At 34.5% G+C, this 21784-nt stretch overlaps 1 pseudogene; it reads right to left on the bottom strand.

The window, feature by feature from the left end:
* Nucleotides 1-2576: 2576 nt before the first annotated feature.
* The window catches only part of LOC125612469, a 94306-nt pseudogene continuing 75098 nt past the window's right edge, over nucleotides 2577-21784 (bottom strand).

The following is a 21784-nucleotide window of genomic DNA, read 5'->3' as shown; positions in this document are numbered from 1 at the left end:
CATTTATTATCCAAGAATGTTTTGTTTAATTTCCACATATTTATTAATTTTCTAAATTTCATCATTACTGATTTTTAATTTTATTCCATTACAGAGAACACACTTTTTATGATATTAATCATTTCACTTCACTGAGACTTTTTTCTGTAGCCTAACACATGGTCTATCCTGGAGAATGTTTTATGTGTACCTGGGAATAGACTGTTCATGATGTGTAGATGTATTAAAGATATCAGCCAGGTCTGCTTGATTCAGTGCTTCTTAAATCTTCCATTTTGTGATTCCATCAGGTGCCTAATTGTTCAATCAACCACTACAAGTAGGTATTTTAGTCTCTAACTATTATTGTTTAATTATCTATTTCTCCCATCAGTCCTACTTTTTCAGTTCCATTTCATGTATTTAGGTCTCTGTTCATAGGTACATAGCTGTTTATAATTATCATGTCTTCATCATGGAATGATCATTTTGTCATTATAAATTGTATTTTTCTATTAACAATGTTTCTTTAAAGTCTATTTTATCATTAGTATGAACACTGTAGAATGGATCAGGAAGATTTGCTTGAGAACCCAAAAGACACTGACATGAAAGTAAGAAAAACACATAAAACAATTAAAATTTCACCCAAGTTTAAAAGTTCTTCTCTTTGAGATATCATTATGACATAATTAAAAAAATAAACCAGAATCACAGACTTGAAGAATATATTTGTAAAACATATATATGGCAAAAACTCACACTTGAGGATGTATAACTTATTGCTATAACACAATAGTAATGAGACAACTATCTCAATTAAAGAATACCACAAATGGTAACAGATACTGTATAACAGAAAATATATTGCATAGTAAGCAAATTAAAATGTGGTAAGCATTATTATTAATTAGGAATTTTAAATGAGAACTATAAGGAAATTTTAGCACACACTGTTATATTGTCAATATTAAAGAAGAAAACTGACAAAACAAAATGATGGAGAAGATGTAGAACAGAATTGTGACACATTATTGTTAAGAGTCAAATTATAGAACCTCTTTGGATAAATTATGGGATGTGCTTTTAAAGCTTTACATTCATCTTTGATATGCCCATTAATCTCACTTCTAGTATCTATCTGAGAGAAAAACAAAACATGCAGCCATGACCAAGTTTTTCTATGAAGTTTATATCAGCTTTATTCACAATAAATTGAAATAGCCCAAAATCAAAACAGTTCAGGTTCCCATCAATAGGGGAATACATAAGCACGCTATGATATATACACATATAATATTATTCTACTCTCCTGTCAAAACCAGGATGAACTGGTACATGCAACATGAAACAACATGGATATATCATAAAAATAGGAAATGAAAAAAGAAATATAAAGTTTCACAGTGTGTGACAATTTGAAATTGAATACAAATTTATTTGGTGGGGGAGCAGAACAGTTTTTGTCTCTGATAGTTATGGGAAGTGGCATAAGGGAAATTTCTTTGGTGATAATATTCTGTATCACAGATTGATTTGCACAGGTGAATGCATTAGTCAGAACTCATCAAATGGCATACTTAAGATTTATGATTTTTAATATATGTTATTTTACCTCAAAGAAAAATCACCTTAAACAAATATTGAATTGTAGTTATTTTTATGTCTGAGGTGAAGTTGACTGATCTGAAGCTTACTTTTATATGCATGAAAATCATCGGAAGGATTGATGGATGGAAGGACAGATGGGTAGATGCATAAATACGTGACAAAGCAAATACATTAAAATGACAAATGTAGAACTACGTTGGGGTATATGGATATTTACTAAAAAAAGATTCTTTCAACTTTCTGTGTGTTGGAAATTCTTTATAATAATACTTCTAGGGATGAAAAAAAATACAGACCAGGATTTAATAAGTTTACAGTCTGGAGACAGAGATTCTCAAAAACAAATAAGTGATACAACAATGAGAGCAGAAATAGAAAGCTGTTCTTTGCACGGTGGTAGCACAGAGGGGAGAGTTACAATGATCATAAGATTTCAGGTCAGTTGAGAGATGAGCAGAGGTCACAGGTGGACTAAGAAGTTTGGACTCTAGTCTCTGATATTGCAGAGACTTTGAAGGGCAACTAAGCATTGTTAGCATTCTCTTTTCCAATGCTGTGGATAGCCAACAAGGGTTAGGAAGTGTCTGCAAAGGCAGTTACATTTCCACAGCCATGTCTGTCTTGAAATGAGTCTTGCTTACTCAATTATTTGTGGTTTCTGAACAGAACCAGCTGATTGCTCAAGGGCACAATCTAGACCCTGAGAAAAGCTTGGTCAGCCCTACAAGGGCATACTGCTCTTTCTCAGTAGGACTATAAGCTAAAAAGACTCTTCGTAATGGGTAGAGAGCAGTGGATATATCTTCCTTATGAAAATTCCAATGCAAATGACATTGAAAGAATGAAAACAGTTTCAAATAGAACATATTAATTCTTTTTTTTAACAAATGGACACTTGATCTTTTATTCACCTGTTACCTCTCAGTGTCCCTCTTGTTACAGTGGGTGAGACAGAAGGGGTGAGGTAGAGGGGGAGGGAGGAGGGGCTAGGAGTGGGCAGACTGCAGCTGCCCCTTATAGACATATTCCAGTGCAGTGGCAGTTGTGAGCATATTCAGTTCTATGCTCTGAGCCCAGTTCTCCAAATCCCCCATTTCCTTCCTTTGCAGTTCTCCTCCATCCTGATCCATTGGCCTGTCTGCTTGGCAGATTGGGCAGCCTGGACCTGAAGGGACTCATGGTCCAGCTTTCTCTGGTTCATGGAGGCCTGGGCAACACGCACAATGAGGTGATCCACCAAAGCTTCTGCCAGGAAGGTCACTGCAGTGATAGTCTTGCGCCTCATCTTCTTCTGCAGCTCCTTGTGCCCCTTCTGCTCCGCCTGGTGTTCTTTGAGCAGGCAGACAGCAAGGTCGCCACGAATACTTGTATGGAAGCCAAACTCTATGACAAGTACCTAAGACCATTATACGTTTAGCTGGGTGTAGGACTGAATCAGGAACACATATCATTGATAATGCATCTTTAAAATAAGTGCATCAATTTAGAGTGAAAATACAATATTTTTACCATATTATTAGTGGTATAAATACAAATAAATTTCAGAATGTAGATCTATCAGATAGGGTTAGTTGAATGTGAATTATTCAGATGTTAATGGTGCATAAAAGTTCACATGTAAATCAGAATACAATTAGGTCAATTTTAAGATTATTTCAATTTTTCAAAAGTGAATGAGAACACAGGCCCAGGTTTTTTGGTACACCTACCCCTTAAGGAAGAATAAGAAAGGCACAGAAAAGTATATTAGTGTTTTTATATTAATATATAATCTAAATATGTTTATATAAATTAAATATATTTATATTAGCATATTAAATTAAATATATTTAATGTTAATCATCAGTACTGATGTTGAGATGATAAATGTAAGTGACCCAGGAGCATATTCCAGGAAGCACCTTGTTATATAGCTCTTAGGCAATTCCAGAAAATACACCCAAATGACAAGAGGAAAATACTGAAGCTATCTTATGATCCCAGACTATTTGCACTATCTGCAATCAAATTTTGGAGACACTTCTTTAGAAATTGTATTCACCATATTATTGTGAATTCTATTTGGTTTTCAGAATCCTTGCTCATTGCAAAATAAACTCATTACAACAATGAATATAAAATAACAATGAGCATTTATTGTTAATTTAATTTAGCAAATCATTCCCAACTCTGAAACAAATGTGTTTTTCCCAAAATGTAGAACTCCACTGCTATTTCGACAGTAGTACAATGGGACTGAAGTGTCCTTATCCCCTCGGTATCTGAGTGAACACTTGATTGGCGGGAATACAGCGAACCAAATGAGCCATCTCCTTGGAAATGCATCTTCCCCTCTGGGCTGATTCCCACATCCAGACTGAGGAGTTAATCATTCACAATTGGATGGAAACAAATGCAGCCATTTTCAGATGGACTTTCAGTGTCTACAGCTGTATAGATTTTTCAAAGAAAATAGATTCAAGCTCTATCAAACTGAAGGCTTAGGAAATAATAATCACAGATTCTTCTCTTCCGAGCGATTTGTTCTCTTGCTTTTGATTTTCATCAATTCTCTGTAATTTTCACCTACTCTGTCTCATGATCATGAGTTATCATTGGTTGCCACCAGAACACTCCAGAGCAATTTGTCTCATTGAAACATGGGCTGGCCTCATGACTGTGAATAATCATTCACTCTCTAATATATCATAGATCCTCTAAAATTCTTTTCTTTCCTACTGAGGATGTAATGCTGTCCTAGAGCTGATTAGACCAGGAACTAATTGTTTTCTTGCAGTTTGAAGAGTACTATAGATATTTTAACATGTTCATTTTTAAAATTTGCACCAAATCGAAGGCATTTCCTGAAAACCAAAGAGCTAAACTCTGCCCTAATGAATAAGAATAACTTTGACTCAAGAAAAGAGCCAGGTAAAGATCTGGAAGAGACACTGGAGTCTACAAAGCAATTGTATTGGACATGTCCACGTCCCACCAATCCACCGTGACCTCCCACCCCCCTCTTTTTTGCTGGATCTAGTTGTGTTGAGAATGAGTTGACTTGAAAGATTAGCTATGCTGATTCTATAAGGGTGTACTACGTTTAATTTTGCCAGATATTTATATTTTTAAAATGATATGTGAAGAATTTTAGTATGTCTTAAAATTATACATTTATCTTTCAGTATGTGGCAGCAATTTTAATTCTAACCGTAATAAAGCTGATTAGCAATTGGGGGTGACAATGGCCAAACTTGAATCCACTGTAGAGTTTTAGTCATGCATACACAGTATTTCCTTTTGATTCATTTTCTTGAATGACAGCATTTCAAAGGAGGAAAAACTTACAAAATTATGTGGAAAGGCCTTTTAGACTCCAACGTAGTTTCTATAAGCAACAGTTTAGGAAATTAAATGTAATCATGTCAGAGAAATGCATGAACTGAAGAATTAAGGAAGCTAGTGTTTGGCAAAAGCAGTCTTATGGTTTGCCCAAGATGAAATATTTGAAAAAATAATTTTATGTCAACATTAATTACTAACATCAATGACAATGATCATTTTGAATGCAAAACACACTTCCAAAACACTCAAACCTAGATTCAAAGTCTGACACCATGTAGATAAATCACCCTGAGAGCTACCAATAGGTTTGTTGAGCCACAGTATTCATGGTCATCAGCACTGGATTGAGACAGCTAACAGTTCCCTCCTGCCCTCTCAGTAAGGAATTTAGAGGAGCTGAAAGCAGTATACAACTATTGTGGCTACTCCCAGACGGAGCTAGACACATAAAACCCAACATGAAGGGTTATTACGCCTAATGAAACATTGATTTTTAAATTCTTATTGTGAAATACATAGATTTATTCTATAATACTAGAACAAAGAATGGAATCCTTTGCATCCTAACTCTGTGCCCTTGTGAAAGTTGCTCAGTCTCTATGAGCTTCAGTTTTCTTAACTAATAATAAGGTTAATAATACATATAGAACACAAGGTTTAGTGATAACAAATAGGCTGTGCCTATCATGGTGCAAGCCAGAGTGCTCAGCCCATTGGCACTCATGTCATTAGGTGAATTTAGCCTCTAAATGGCCAAGACGAATGTGACATTATTGTATTGAATAAGTTATTAAAGTGAACAATAGTTACTACTTATTTTATTATTATTTGTTGTTAATAAAATAACAATGGTTGCTTTTATTATATAGATAATTAAAATATAACATAATATTCCTAATTTGAATTATTAAAATGATATAAAATTATAGCAATGAGTTTCTAATAAGAACATTTTTGAGACTTTCACTTGAATACAGCTCTATTTTTCAGTCCCATCAATGCAGATGGATAAATACTCCACAGAAGTTATTTATCACTGAAACTGAGAGGAGGCAACTTTATAATATTTACAAGTATTAGTATTAATATCATAGATTTTCCTGGGACCCTTCATATTATTTTTATAGTTAGATAATATTATATGTTGCATATCAATTATCAATCAAATAAGCCCTCTTGTATGGTACAATATGGGTAAAGCACACATGCACACCAAAATACAAGTTCATTTCCATCTGTTAAAGTCTTCATTTATATACTCTTTAAATAGTTGTTATAGTAAGTTACAATATACAGGAATGTAACTGAGGTGAAGAAAATCCATATTCTTTCAACCGACATTCACAAGACTTTTATATGATTGCAGTTTTTATTCTTGAGAAATAGCTAAAGAAATATGCAGAGAATTTTTAACACTTAGGAGTTTTTATGTGTGAACTATATAGGGGTTGTCATTTGCTTATTGTGGTACTTCTTTCCTGTCTGAAATGCTGTCATTTACTACAAAGTTTTGATCCAACGTGGCTAATTTATAGTTTTTAAAAGAGAAGAAAATAAATGAGTGAAAGTGGCATCTTAGCATTTTCTCTCTTTTTTTGAATTCACTCAATTGGGAACCAATTGATTCAGATGCAATTGAACTGAATACACAAATGAACTGGGCCTAACATGGCTTATAGGAGCACATTTAAAAAAAAAATGTGTCTCAGTGTATTGAAAACCTTTTAGTGCAAGGTAGGGGGTTCTCAGCCTTTTTTAAACCATGACCCTACATTCAGGCACACTCAACCAGCCCTCTTCAGATGTGCCGAAGAATCTTTTGTTGTCCCTATTCTTCCAAAGACCTGCTCACAGAATCCTACAGTGAGACACAGAGGATGTCATGGGAATTAGCACAAAGGTTACAGGGTGCTCCTGACACATGAAGAGGTCCTCATTGCACGTGACAGAACAAATCCACTGCGACAGAGAGGAGGTCAGCTCCTGGGAATGGGTTCCAGCCCTGTGACACCTCACACCCTGGCAAGTTGCTGCCCGAGGACCCTGAGATTGAGATTTCTTATGTCAGTGGCACCAGTTCCCTGGCTCTGGCCCTTGTGATAGTCCCACAGCATGAGTTTAATTGCTGTTCAAGCAAGATTTTGCAGCTGGCAACTCCAAGCGTATGGGAAGATTCTCCTTCCTTGTATCTTCCCTGTCTAGATGTTTTAGAGAATCAGTCTGAGCTTTTGAGGGATAAGGTCCCTATTAGTAACTTGCATCAGATAAAGGCAGCCTGGGCATGTGTTTTGGCTTCCTCCCTTCTTTTATTATTCATTTATTAATTCATTCATTTTCTTTTCTAAATAAGATGTCTCCTGAGAATTAAGTCTAGCACCTCTGATTTCTCAGTATTCTAAAAGGATGTGTGGACCTGAGCAGGGCTTAGGCTCTGGAGTAAAAGGTCAGCTCTGAATGTTCCTGGAGATTGACAGTATATAAGATCACCTGCGTTGCATCTCCACAGTGCTTGTCTCCAACCCAATCTTTTTTCTTTCCTTGATATTAGCAGTATTTACAGAGGTGTTAAAAGCATGCTTTCATGCAAACCAGAACTTGTAAAAGCAGAAAGTCATCTTGAATTCATTCTGTCTATGTTCAAAGCAGGCCATTACTTGGTGGCTAAAACAATTTCATTTCCGGCATAACTTATTGCGCTACTCAGGGTTTCCCTCTTAATTTTTAAAAAACAACGAGAGTCCATTTTAATACTTTATATCCTCTGAAATTTGAGGCTTAAATCTCCCTTTGCCTGGAGATAAATTGTTTTTGTTTGTTTGTTTTTGCCTGCAGGTAAACTGTTTTTTGATCCTAAAAATTTTGAGTTAGCAACAAGACTTCATAGAGCACCACACATTCAGAATGCTTTTCTACTTCTGATTCTTGGCAATTTCCTAGTACTGTTGGACTGTTTATGCTTCTTTATATTCAGGATTCTCCTTTGTTGGTCTTTCTCTAATTTTAGTGACTGAGAATTCAAATTGAGTATTTTTATTAGCAACCATACCAAGCACAAAAGACCTTATCAAATCTGGTCCCTAAGGTAACTGCTACTCTCAACTTCACTATACCATTCTACAGCTATTTTGTATTATTAGTAAAAATTTTCCTATGAAACAGGTAAAAAATAAGTTTGAAAGTATAAAGCACCACAGACATATGACCATCAGTAATAGAAACATTTGCTCAATGCATGTCATTGCAGAATCAGCCCTAATATCTCTCTGCCTTCCCAGATATCACAAATGACAACATGCATCTTGTTAAAATGCACTCATGTTTTTTGGTAATTTCTGTTGCTTTCTAAAATCTTAGACATGTACCTTTTTGCTAATAATAAATGCATGGAGAATGGAAATGTAAAATATATTTAGCTCAGCACAGATAAAGTGGCCAAAGTTTCTTAAAGTATGACTCTTGGAAAGAGGAGAAATTCCCAGGACTTGCTTTGAATGCAAATATATGCATTATCAGTAAAACTAAAACAGCTAGCATTATAGTGGACCACAGGGAGACTTCAATAAGATAAGAATGAACCAATGAAGAGTCAGTGTTACTGAGAGGTTACTGTTGATCCGGAAGCAAAGAATTGCTTCAGAATGCATTTTACTTTGTAGTTCTGTAATTTTAATTTTTATATATGACTACATTCATATCTTTAAAAACAAACAAAATAAATGTAGTTGCCCTCTTTTCTTATTTTAGCAGATGAGAAATACTTAAAATGAAATAAGGTTTTTATCCAAAGCTATTAAGTCACTGGATCATTTAATTAGTGGACTTACTTTGTGAAAACATAAGGTGAATTATATAATCACACGCATCATTGTTGTTATTGACTATTTCTCATTGATTATGAGATAAATCAACTATTAATATTTTTTCCTTTAGTAATAATTTACTTGATAAAGAACTTTATGGAGGCTCGTGTTCCAGTCAAGCAGGAGAAACTAGGGCAAGATTGATCTTCCCATCATGAACAACAAAAATTAAGAAAGTCAATGAAAAAAAAATGCTTGAATCAATATTTTGTTAAGGCTATAGACATCAGGCCAAAAGGGACAGTAATCCCTGAGAAATGTTAAAGAAAATAAGTGATTGACCAATATTCCTAACTTTAAAGAGTTTCTGAGCTACTGCACGGGGAGGTAGACTACTGGGTCAATGAGAGGGACTTGAGAGACTGACATGGTTAGAATTTTCTGGAGACAGTACAGGAAAAGAGTCACCATGAATACTCAGCATAGTGCTAATCTGCACATGGTCATGGAAAGAATCTCCCCAAGGGATAAGAAAAAAGAACATTTGGCATCCACGGACATTTCCTACTTCCATCAGCCAGAGAACTGGGAAGAGTCTCCCATAGGTCTTTACTTCATATGGGGACAATTGCCTGTAGATTGACAAAACTCTGATTCCACTTAACAAACGTTAAAATGAAAATCTGAAAAGATGAATTTGTTCCCAAATAATTGCATTGAAGAATAAAGATCAAGGATTTTATAAGAATGCAAAAATATCAAACATCAATGAAGAGAAAGGTCACAATGTGTGGCATTCAAATAAGCTTTACTGGTGCTTTCAAGAAGCAGAAAAATATGATGATAATGAACAGAAAAATCAATCAACTGAAAGTGATAATGTACTGATACAGATGTTAGCATCGCATCCACATACAATGATACAAAGCAAGTATTATATCTAGATTCCATCTGGTAAGAGGTTAAGTGGAAGTATGAAAATATAAAAAGATCCAAATTAAATTTCTACGGGCAAAATGTAAAATGACTGAGCTTAAAAATTGTACTGGAGGGTTGTAACACTAGATAGGATGCTGCCAAAGATAAGTGAATTTTAAGATACAGAATAGAAACAATCCCAAAAGACCCAAATAGAGTAAATATAATAAACAGTAAAAAAATAGTAATCTGTGGGTCAATTTCATGAAGCTTAATACATATATGATTGAATACCACCCAAGGAGAGAAGGGGAAGAAGATCAAAGATATTCCTAAGTAAACAATGATACAACATATTCTAAATTAAATAAAAATTCTAAACCCATGGATTCAAGAAGCTCAATAAACAGTGACCACAGAAGGAAATCAAACCAGATTGTATCAGTGAAAATCAGTGATGAAAAGAAACATTTAAAAGCATCTAAGAAAAAGTCTCTTTAAACACATAAACACAAAGAAAAACTGCAGCATATTTCTTCTCAGAAAAAATGCAAATAATAGAGAAATAATGCACAAAAAGATAAAAGAAAAATAAAACTGTTTCAGAGCTTTCCAGAATTATAGGTAATAAACCAACGAAAAATATGAAAGTAAATGAAAATTACACAAAATTCATACAAAAGCAATAGAAGAAGTAAAAGGGAGAAAGGAACATATTGAAACAGATAACAAAGAAATAGCAAGACAACAGACTTATTCTAAATATGTCAGTGGTTAGAATAAATATAAATAGTCTAAGTTTTTAATTAAAAGGGAAAGTATGTGGGATTGAATCTAAAAGCAAGACCAATTATATGTTGAGTATAAAAACACATAATTTAAATATTAGACATCAAGTTAAAAATGAAATAGATGCTATGATAACACTAACAAAAAGAAATCTGAAGTGATTTTAGTAATACCAGATAAAACAGATTTCAGATGAGACTATTTTACCTAGGAAAAAATAAAGCCATTTCATAATGATAAACAAGTCACTTTTTCTGGAGAATATTACAATCCAAAATTTCTGTGCATCTAACAACAATACTTTCTAGTGCACAATGCAAACTTTAGAGAGTTAAAAGGAGAAATAGAAACAAATTCTGGAAACCTCAATGTGACTTTCTTAATAATTGAACAAATAGAAAAATACCAATAATGATAAAAACAAACAAGCAAAAATCAACTGACTTGATGTTTCAATAGTAGTAGAATACACATTATTTTCAAATGCATGGTGTGATTATCAAAGTAGACTTCTCTGTTGGTTGGAAATAGTCATAAGTTAAAATAATTCCAAACTTTCAAAATGTGTTCTGTGATCCCTATGGAATTAAATGAGAAATAAATAACAAAAAGTTCTCTGGACAATTCTCAGATGTTCATAAACTAAATAACAGACTTATATAGATAATCCATGGTTATAAATAAGTCAGTAGAGAAATTATAAAGTATTTTTAATAAAATAAAAGTCAAAAAATCAATTTTGTGGGTGTTAAGAACAGGAAATTTCATAGCCTTAGCCATTTAAATACTAACCAACTACATACAGTAGAATAGAAGAGACCTAAAATCAGTGTCTATGACTTCTTTCTTAAGAAAGTGAAAACATGAATAAAACCCTCAAGAAGCAAAAGAACGGAAATAATAAGAATGGAAGAAGAGACATGAAATAGAAGATAGAAAAAATTAGGGGAAAACAATATAAGAAAAACTCCTCAGAAAAAATCTGTTGAACCACTCACCATAGTGATCAGGAAAAAAGTGAGAAGATTGAAGTATTGGGAATAAGAAAAGTTAAAACAATATATATGTATTACAAAGATATTCCAGAGGTATTATGTATAGTTATTATGCTAATAAATTAAGTAAAAAATGAAAGAGATCATTTCCATGAAAGATCAAAACTGCTAAAACTCTCTCAGGAAGAAAACTTTAATAGCCCCATATCTAAAAGAAAATTATCAAGTCTAATAATAAATGTAGAGGATTATATATCATGACAAAGGGAAGTTTATTCAAAGTTTATTTCAACATTTGAGAAAAAAGAGCTATTTTGTCATATTAAGGAACTCATAAAATAATATCTATATGATCTTGTCAATAGGGAAAGAAAAAACATTTGACAGAATCTAACCTCAATCCTGAATAAAAACTTTAGAAAACTATGGGCAAACAAGGAATTGGTGAGAATATTCTGATCCTGACAAGCACATCTGGGAAAAACTAAATGTAACATTTCAATTAATATTTAAAAACTAAGAACAGAACTAAAGCAATAATTTTCATTCTCATCACTTTTGTTCAAGATTGGATTGGTCAGAAGTTCTAGCTAGTGCAACAATGTAACAAAAACAAATAAAAGAAATCTAGTTGGAAAGGAAGAATAAACAAAATCTATAACTTAATTAGCAGACTACATGATTGACTATGTGGAAAATTTTAAGACAATCTACACCAAGAGCTACTAAAGCTAATCAATTTGCAATTTTAGCAAAGTTGTAAGATGCTAGGTTAATACATAAAAATCAATTTATATATATTGTAGCAATGAATATTCAAAATTTAAATTTTAAGGAACATTGTTTATAATAGGATCACTCAATTGAAAAATGCTCAGGAATTAAATGTAACAAAAGATGTGTAAGTTTTTCATATCAAAAATTATAAAATTGACCATATTGTTGTAAAGTTAAAACAAATATACCAAGGGGAGTGTTATGGTTTGGATATGTGGTATCTCCCAAAAGCTCATGATTGATGCAAGAAAATTCAGAGGTAAAATGATTAGATTATGATAATTGAAACTGAATAGGTAGATTAATCCACTGGTATGGGTTAACTGGTTGATTACTTTAAGCAGGTAGGGAGTGACTGGAGGATGTTAGTCTCTGAGGAAATGCATCTGGAGTTTATATTTTGCCTCTGGGGAGCAGAGCTCTCTCTCTTACTCCTGGTTGTCATGTCCTGAGCTGCTTTACTCTGCCATTCCTTTCCACCATGATGTTTTTTCTCACCTTGGGCCCAGAGCAATGGAGGCAGCCATGCATGGACTGAGACCTCTGTAACTGTGAACCTAACAAACTTTTCCTCCTCCTATATGATTTTTGTCAGTTCTTTTGGTCACAGCAAAATAAAAGTTAACTAAAACAGGAATAGCATAGAATTCAGAAGTAGATCACATATATTCCTGGATAATTAATTTTTTAAAGTTACGGATAATTCTGCAGATAAAACATAATCTTTCAACAAATGTTTCCTGTGGAAATGAATATCCATATGCAAAACCATAATAACTTATTCCTTTTAGCACATAAAAATTGAGCTCATTATGGAAAAAAGATCTAAACATGAAACCTAAAACTACAACATTTCTGGATAAAAACCTGGAATGTAGGAGTTGGTGGGAGTGTTGGAGCTAGGAAGTACAAGGAGGCATGAGGGAATTATGAAGTGAGGGCTACATTCACTGTCATCTGCTGTGATGATTTCATGTGTGTATGTCAAAAGAGATTGCAATGTTTAATTACAGGTGGTTAATTGTATGGTAAGTGTAGCCCCAATAAAGCCTGGGAAACATGCTCTTTTTTTTTCCTGCCTAACATGGGAGAAATCAAAATGAACAGAGGAGTTAACACTGATTAAACACATACAGGATGCAATCAGTGAATTCAGCTCTTTCATCCCATTATAAGATACCTGTGAGATTCCTGCATATCTTTCTTCTGTACATAAATAAAATGAGGATCTAAGAGACAGAAGTTATTTCTAAACTCACCAATAGTGAGTCAGTCAAAATTTATATCCAGAGCTCTTGGTAAATCCAACCTTTCCCCTAATGAGCTGAGATGAAAGAGCTTCATGATAATCAGAGTCAGAGATGTGGATTTAAACGTAAGTTCTCCCTTTGCCTGTTTTGTAAACTCATGTCAAATTACTTAGAAACTGATCTTCCCTTTCTCATCTAATAAATGAAAACAAAGTATCCATTTCATACAGTTTCTCTGATAATTATATAAGAATAAATAAACATGGGCAAAAGTATAATAAAACATGTATATTAGTGAGCTAAGGGTCCATTGTAACAGCATGGACAAAGTGGCAGAAATTAGCTTCTCACAGTTTGCAAAGGCTGAAGTCCAGGATCAAGGTGTTGGCAGGTTTAGTTTTTCCTGAGGCATATATCCTTGGCTGACAGAGGGCCATCTTCTCTCTGTATCATCATGTAGTCTTTTCTCTGTGTATCAGCCTAGTACTGATGCCCCTTCCTCTTTTTTTTTAATAAGGACATCAGCCATTTAGGATTAGAGTTCCAACCAATTTGACTGCCTCTTCAAGGTGCTATCTTCAACTGGTGTTAGGACTTCAACATGTGAATTTGTGGGAACATTATTAGTGTGTAACCTGCAGGCATGGAAACTGATATGAAGTACCCATTGGTTTCCACTTTGTTTTCTCCAGCTATTATTTACTCTTGGCTCTCTTCTAACACCCACTATAGGACATTCCTTATTGGTTTTAAAGGTTTTCAGTCTGCAGTCAATTTATTAAAAATATAAAAATTCTTTCTAACTTCTTCTAGAATAAAATCAATTCTAGGCTATCAGGCCAGTGGTCAGAGCCAATGAGGCAATGTGACTTTACAATTGCTTAGTTTATTGTCATTGGTTTTACAAAACAGAAAGAACTGATAAATATGCTCAGAATCTCCAGAGCCCAGGTCTAGGTAACATTTTACATATAATTGAAATGGTCTCTCATGTCCCCACCTTTGGTCAGCTACATGATCTCTCCTGTGCTTCTGCCCATATACTCCTTCAAGTTTCAACTAGCTGGGATCTGTGTTATGTTATTTTAGTTATTCTTCATTTCTTTGTGTATATTATTTTTTTATTTATCATTTTATGAGCTGGAGGCTATAATGAAAAAGAAAAACTTTATAACTTAAAGCTTGTTGGTTGAAATCATCTCCTGGTTTTGATTCACCTAATTTTGAACTCATAAGAAAGATAATATTTTATAATTCTACTCCCTATAGTTTGGATGGAGTCATTTTTCCAAGATATTGTTAACCTAGGCACTTTTTCCTTATTTTTGCTTAAAACATTTTACTTGCAAATCCCTTTGGTACCTGTCTCTTCTTTGGTAAAATGGATTCTCTATTTCCATCAATGTAGCTCCTTCAAATTTCTTTAGGGTGGTTTGGGAAAAAGAAGCAGTCAGTTGTAAGGAATGGGTATTCTGATTTCCTCCACTGTCTCTGAATATTTTAAAACTGTTGATTAATAGAAAATTGTTTACAGTACTTGTTAGATGTACATTTTGGATATGATTTCTCAAATTTTACAAACATATGAAAAAATCCCATGGACTGTAAGCCACTATAGAATTACTTTCTTATTAGCATTTCCACCACAAATGTTTAATATGAAGATAGATTCATTGGGTTTTGGGAAATAAGCAGGTAAACTGAGTTAAGCAGCACTATTGTTTATTATTTATCATTTTAAACTTTTGAACACAACTAAATTGGTAGCTTCTTCATTTGACTGACACATGCATGTCCATTATTGAAAGTTTGAGTAGATTGAGGAGGTAAAAAATTATCATGTTTTACAATGTTAGGATCTGAAAATTAATGTAAATATGGCACACAGATCTCATAAGTCATTTATGATTTTTAGATGTATTTTTGACTATTTGCTAACTATATTTAATATTAGTCTATAAAGATTTATACAGTTGAGGTAGGGATTACATTATATTGCTTTTTTAGGAATTTCATTTCTATACATAGAAGTTTGATTGAAGAAAACGTTTGGTTGTAAAAATTCTGGGAAAAACAAAATGTGTTAGAAATGTTTACATGACTGCAACAGAGTTTGTTATTTAAAACTTTGCTTTTTTTGTTCCTGAAATTCAATATTTGAAATACATGTTTGCAAAAATGATTCTACATATTAAAGGGAGAAAATTTTTATGATAGATCAGAAAACCAGTAAGTTCAGTGTTCTGTCTCAATTATTTATATATNCTCATGTCCTTTGTCTGTCTGCACCTGCCACCTTTGTGTTTCTTACAATTTGGTTCTGAGTGTATTTGTTTCTTCTGTTTGAAGAAATACTTCTAAGCTGGTCTGAATGGCCTCCTAGGAAGTTTCTAGCAATATTTAAATAGAGAGGCTTTTGACTGTCACAACCAGGAAAGGAAGGGAGCCACTGGTACCCAGTGAGCAGAGACCATGAATGCTATTGAATTTTCTACAGTACACAGATGTCCCCCACAGCACAAAGCCTTCCAGACCAGCATGGCAGCAGTGCCAAGGGTCAGTAAAGTTGTATTTTTTTAATTAATTAATTAATTTTTCCAGTATTGGGAATTGAACTCAGGGGTGCTCTACCATGGACCTACATTCCCAGGCCTTTTTATTTTTAATTTTGAGATAGGTTCTTGTTATATTGATGTGGCTGGCCTTAAACTTGGTCTCAGCCTCCAGACTCGCTGAGATTACCAAAAGCGCCACACCGTGCCTTATTTTAATATACACTGCACAGGCATCCCACACTGTTTCACCACATTTTTAGTGAGCATTGTAAAAATTTAATATAGTTTTTTCAGATGTTCTTGAATAATACTCTGATGCTAAATATGATTAAATCAGCAAAATAAATTCCTATTAATTGTGTAGCTAGTTTAGATGTTCTTAAATCACTGTATTTCTTTCAAAATTGGATGGCTGATCATTATGGAAAGCATAAAATTAAAGTAAAATCACTTGAGATCAATAAGCCAATTATAGATCATGCTTTTTACTGATTGTAACAAAAATTCTATTTTTGATGTTTTTATTAGTACATCATAGATAAAATGATATTGGGGTTAAATTTTGACCTAATTGTGCACACATGGAATACAGTTTGCTCCACTTCAGTCCCCAGTGCCTCTTCTTTCCCTCCCCCTCTCTCTTCCCCTTTAACCCTTTTTCGACTGTCCTCCTTTCATTTATTTATTGCACTTTTGATTGATGTTTAATAGACATGCATAAAGGTGAAATTCACTGTGGCGTGTTCATATAGGCACCCAGCACCTAGAATAATTTGATCATGTTTATTCCACAGTTTCTCCCTTTTCCCCTCCCTCCTTACTCGCCCTCAATTCATTTCCTCTACTCCGATGATCTCCCCTCTATTTTCATCGTATATATATATATATATATATATATATATATATATATATATATTTGCAATCAATCTATTTGCAAATATTTATTGAGGACCTAGTATATGTCATAGTCCTATGAGAAATTCTATAGTATCTTTCACTCTATACCTCAGTTTTCTCAACTGTAAATATGAAATTAAGGAAACAAGGACATACCTGAAATGAGCCATACTACCTTCTCTCAGTCTTTGTGTGTATTGAACCACAAGCCACAGTTTAGAAATCAAGGCTTTCTAGACCCATGCTAAGGGCTTTCAAAGATGCCTATTCAAGGGAGAACTGAAATGTTAAATTCTATGGCATCTCAACTGACATCACGTCCTGCTGCCAATCACATAACCTATGAGGACCACTGCCATCAAAACACATAAATGCTTCCCCTCCAGCAACCATCTCTCTCCAAATTAAAGCCATCTTCACCTGATCACTTTGAGACTGAATACTAATTCACCTAAGCTCTGTGTACAGAAATGTCTCTTAATGAGAACTATAATAACCTCTGGACTCTGTGCTTGAATCTTGTAATATATGCTCTCAATTTTTGGTTAAGTGGTCCAGTGACGTCTCACCAGAGATAGAGAAACACTTGAGTTCCTCACTGTTGACATGGGAATGCAGAGGACATGCTCAAACTTCTTTGTAAGAGGGACAGGGTGGCAGTGGTAAACAGAAAGACTACTTTTACAGATGGCTATCTGCTCCTTTGACAAGGTTCCACTAATCAACCAAAACATTGCAGGAATCCGGAGACTTGTCCATTAAATAGTACAGCTGCTGAGGAGAAGTACTATTAAGAAATCACAGATTGAACTTCCAAGCTAACTGTTATTTAAGCTGCATAATTCTGTGTGGCAATGAATATTGTGTTAAAGTATTCTCCAAAATAACTTCTATTAGCCAGACATAACCCTAGATTACTGTTCAGAAACTGGATGCCATGTCATTCAATTAACACCGATTCCATGTGCTGGACAATTAAGTTAGCATATCACCCCACTGTATCCTACTCTCATTTCACCTTTCTCAAATTTGATCACCATTTGATATATAAGGCTTTGCTGACACGGGTTACTGTGATGCCAGTTTACCAAAGAGATTTAAAAAAATTTGTTTAGAGTGTGTACACACTTCTTCAAAGATAAATGCACACCAGAGAAAATCCTAACAGCTTTTAATTTCCATGCTTTTCAGTTTTATTGTTGTAAATGCAACTGTTTATAGGACTAATGACACAGGCTGGCTCTGTTGAGTCAATTACACCAGTAGGCAGTTGGATCAGATTCTTTACTCATGTTCCATTTACACTGTGTGGATGTCTGATATTCGACTAAATTGAATTGCACCAGAGTGCCTTGGTGCTTTCCATCCTCTGCATCTCTGCACACTTTATAGCACAATGAAATAAATGATAATATGCTAGATGCAGGGTGGTGACTGTGCACAAGCACATGTGGCCATAGCTACACAGTGAGTAATAGTCAACCAACAGCTTGGTTTTTTATATTAGATGCCTCAACTATGGCATTGTTCCATGGAAGGAATCTTATCAGACTTATGAATGGGCATTTGTGCTTTAGTTGGGAGTTTATTATTGTTTTTGTTTCTTGATTTTATAAAGGAGAATGTGGGGTCAATGAAAAGAGAAAAAGGGGGGGAGAGATTTGTGACCTCAAGTGCTCATATTAGCAATGGTAACATAGGACCATCTGGACATGGGTAACATGCAGGCAGATGCTAAGCCAGCTCCCTGCACGCTCCTAAATGCCAGAGTGCTTCTCTGCTGACCCACAACTAAGCATGCAATTCTGGTAATGAGTCGCCCAGTGTGCAGAGATCTTGATGGTTCCAATTTATGCCACACTCTAGGAAGATGTATAATGCAGGGAGGGGTACCCTAGGAGAATGCCTATGGCTTATTCACTCATTTCCCTTGTGATATATTCCATAATATTGTTGTCATCTACTTCATTCCTGATTATGAACCAGATATAGTACGTGAATACTCTCATCCAATTCCAACAGCAAACCCCGAGGTAGCAGTAATATCCACCACAATACATATGGACCTGGAGACTTAGGCAGTTTATTTATCCTGGAGCACCTGGCATTAGTATTTGAACGCAGATATATCTGAATCAAACCATATTCTTTAGCTACTATGTTGTACATTTTCCCCAACAAGCATATTTCATGTTAGGTTGATTTTTAGGGCTACACTCATCAAAAAACTTACAGTGCTTGTTTTTTGAAGAATTTTTTGTCATATTTATATTACAGCACCTCAATTCTAAAGCACGGTATCAAAAGATAACCAGTTAAAACAATCTATCTTAACTCTTCACATATCTTGAAAAGAAGGAGATAATCTGAAAAATCTCTGATTTTGATCAGTTGGAATTAATGCCCCTGATCAGAAGAAATCACTTAATCAATTTGCAGGTTTTTGAAATTTTAAATAAGTAACTATGCTATCAGAATACATGGACAGGTATGGAGAATGCTAACCAATTTATGTGTATTTGTGAATTAATCCTGGGGTGTCATTTATTGGTTAGTTTGAATTATCCAAAGAAAATACAATTACTTTAACAATAACAATTAAGTTCATAAAACAGGCAAAAGGAAACCTAAGCTTTCGTTTTTTCACCTTGAATCATAAGGAAATAACTGGTGAGAACTTACTCCTTTGTCATTTCTGTCCTTCTGAGACCTCACTGTCATTCTCCCTCTAGTGTATTTTTGCCTTCTTCCATGAATCAGCATTTTAGGACAGGGACACTAAGGAACAAATGCCAACAAGAGGAAGCCCTTTGAACCAGATGCACAAAGCCCAGGATGATTAGGGCTGAGGCCTTTTCATCACCTTAAAAATATAACCCCGAGTTGGGGCAACCTGTTATTTCACTTCAGACTCAATTCTTTCTTTGTAAAGGCCATTTACAAGGTCATGGCAATAGTGTCCGATCCCCATTGGACCCTCACAGTGAGTAAAGCATTGGTAATCATTTCCACACAACTAATGAGGAAGTACAGTTGAAGTTCCAGTGTCTGCAGCAGTCAAGAGACCATGAAGTAAAGTGTAAATAGACACACAAGCTGTCACTACTCAACTTCCAAGGGATGTAATGATGTGGTTTGACATGGGTTGGAGTGTTTTAACAACCGCTTTCTCCAATTCTGGCCAACTTGTAGGATGGAAAAAATATATAAAGAGTATCTGAATTTTAATCTTCTTCAGCAACCTACCAAATGAATTTATGTTTGCTACTTCAACTCTGTTTTATTTCTCTGTTTGGAGACTTAGCACAGTTCTTTTAGGCTTTATTGCAGGAGAAAAAAATCTAATAAATATTGTAAATAGTAAAGCAATGTTTTAAATATATTTCTCAAGAAGAAAACTTGGGATGGAACCACCATTTGACCCAGCTATCTCACTTCTTGGTTTACACCCAAAGGACTTAATATCAGCATATTATAGTGATGCAGCCACATCAATGTTTATAGCAGCTCAACTCATAATAGCTATAGAACCCATATAGGTGCCCTTCAACAGATGAATGTGGACAAAGAAGATGGGGTACATCTATACAATGGAATATTATTCAGCCTTAAAGAAGAATGAAGTTATAGCATTTGCAGATAAATGAATGGAGCTAAGCCAAATAAGCCAATTCCAAAAAACCAAATTCAGAATGTTTTTTTTTCTGATATTTGGATGCTAATTTACAATGAAGGGGGTGGGGCTACGTAAGAATAGAGTTATTTTAGATGAGGTAGAGAAGAGTGAAGGGAGGGGAGGAAGTATTGGGGTTAGGAAGAATATTACAATGAATCAGACATTATTACCCCATGTGCATATATAAGTATATGAGATATTCTACATCATGTACAACCAGAAGAATAAGAAATTATACTCCATCAATATATAATGTGTCAAACTGAATTCTACTATCATGTATAACTAATTAGAACAAATTAAAAAAAGAATGTTGGCTGGGAATGTGGCTCAAGCAGTAGTGCGCTCGCCTGGCATGCGTGGGGCGCTGGGTTCGATCCTCAGCACTACATAAAAATAAAATAAAGATGTTGTGTCCACTGAAAACTGAAAAATAAACGTTAAAAAATTCTCTCTCTCTCTCTCTCTCTCTCTCTCTCTCTCTCTCTCTCTCTTTCTCTCTCTCTCTCCCAAAAACTAACAAAAAAAGAATGTATGTTTCTTATTAACTAGCTCAGAAATTTTTAAAACTTGGGGAAAAATTCTAAAAATGCTTCTTTGAAGACACTGTGACAATCATGAACATCAATAACTTCAACTATGTGCTTTATTAAGTTCATAAAACAAAGACATGTAGAATGACATAGTATCTGAATAAAGCTGAATGAATTGTCCCAAGTACATGGATGCATAGGAATTCAATAGTGATGATAACAACCTCAATGTCATAACAGTCACCACACATGAATGGAGGACTTGCTGGGAGCTGAACATCATGTGACAGCAACCCTGACTGTGAGCATAAACCCTGATTTCACAAATGAAGAAACTGGGTGTAGAAAGGTAAAGTACCTTCCCCAGTGTTATTAGATCAGTAAGCTTGAGAGAAAGAATTTGTGTTACTTATTCTGTAGCCCCTGTTATATTTTTATTAAGCCATTCTAAAGAAATGTACCCTCTCTATCTAAAACTGAATCATTTTTTTTAAAAAGTAAATAAATTAAATGTATGATACAGACATTGCCTCCAATTAACTTACTGCTGTTTCCCCAGTTGCTACGAGTAAGGGCACAGCATACCACTGCTCCTTCCAGTGTATACAGGAGGCTGCACTAATAATGTTTATTACTATGATAACAAATAATAATAATAAACATTATTAGACATTGGGTTC

The sequence above is a fragment of the Marmota marmota genome, unplaced genomic scaffold (genome assembly GCF_001458135.2).
Source record: "Marmota marmota marmota unplaced genomic scaffold, marMar, whole genome shotgun sequence".
Taxonomy (NCBI): domain Eukaryota; kingdom Metazoa; phylum Chordata; class Mammalia; order Rodentia; family Sciuridae; genus Marmota; species Marmota marmota.
The sequence above is the reverse complement of the archived record's forward strand: the minus strand, read 5'-3'. Positions and strand labels throughout refer to the sequence as shown.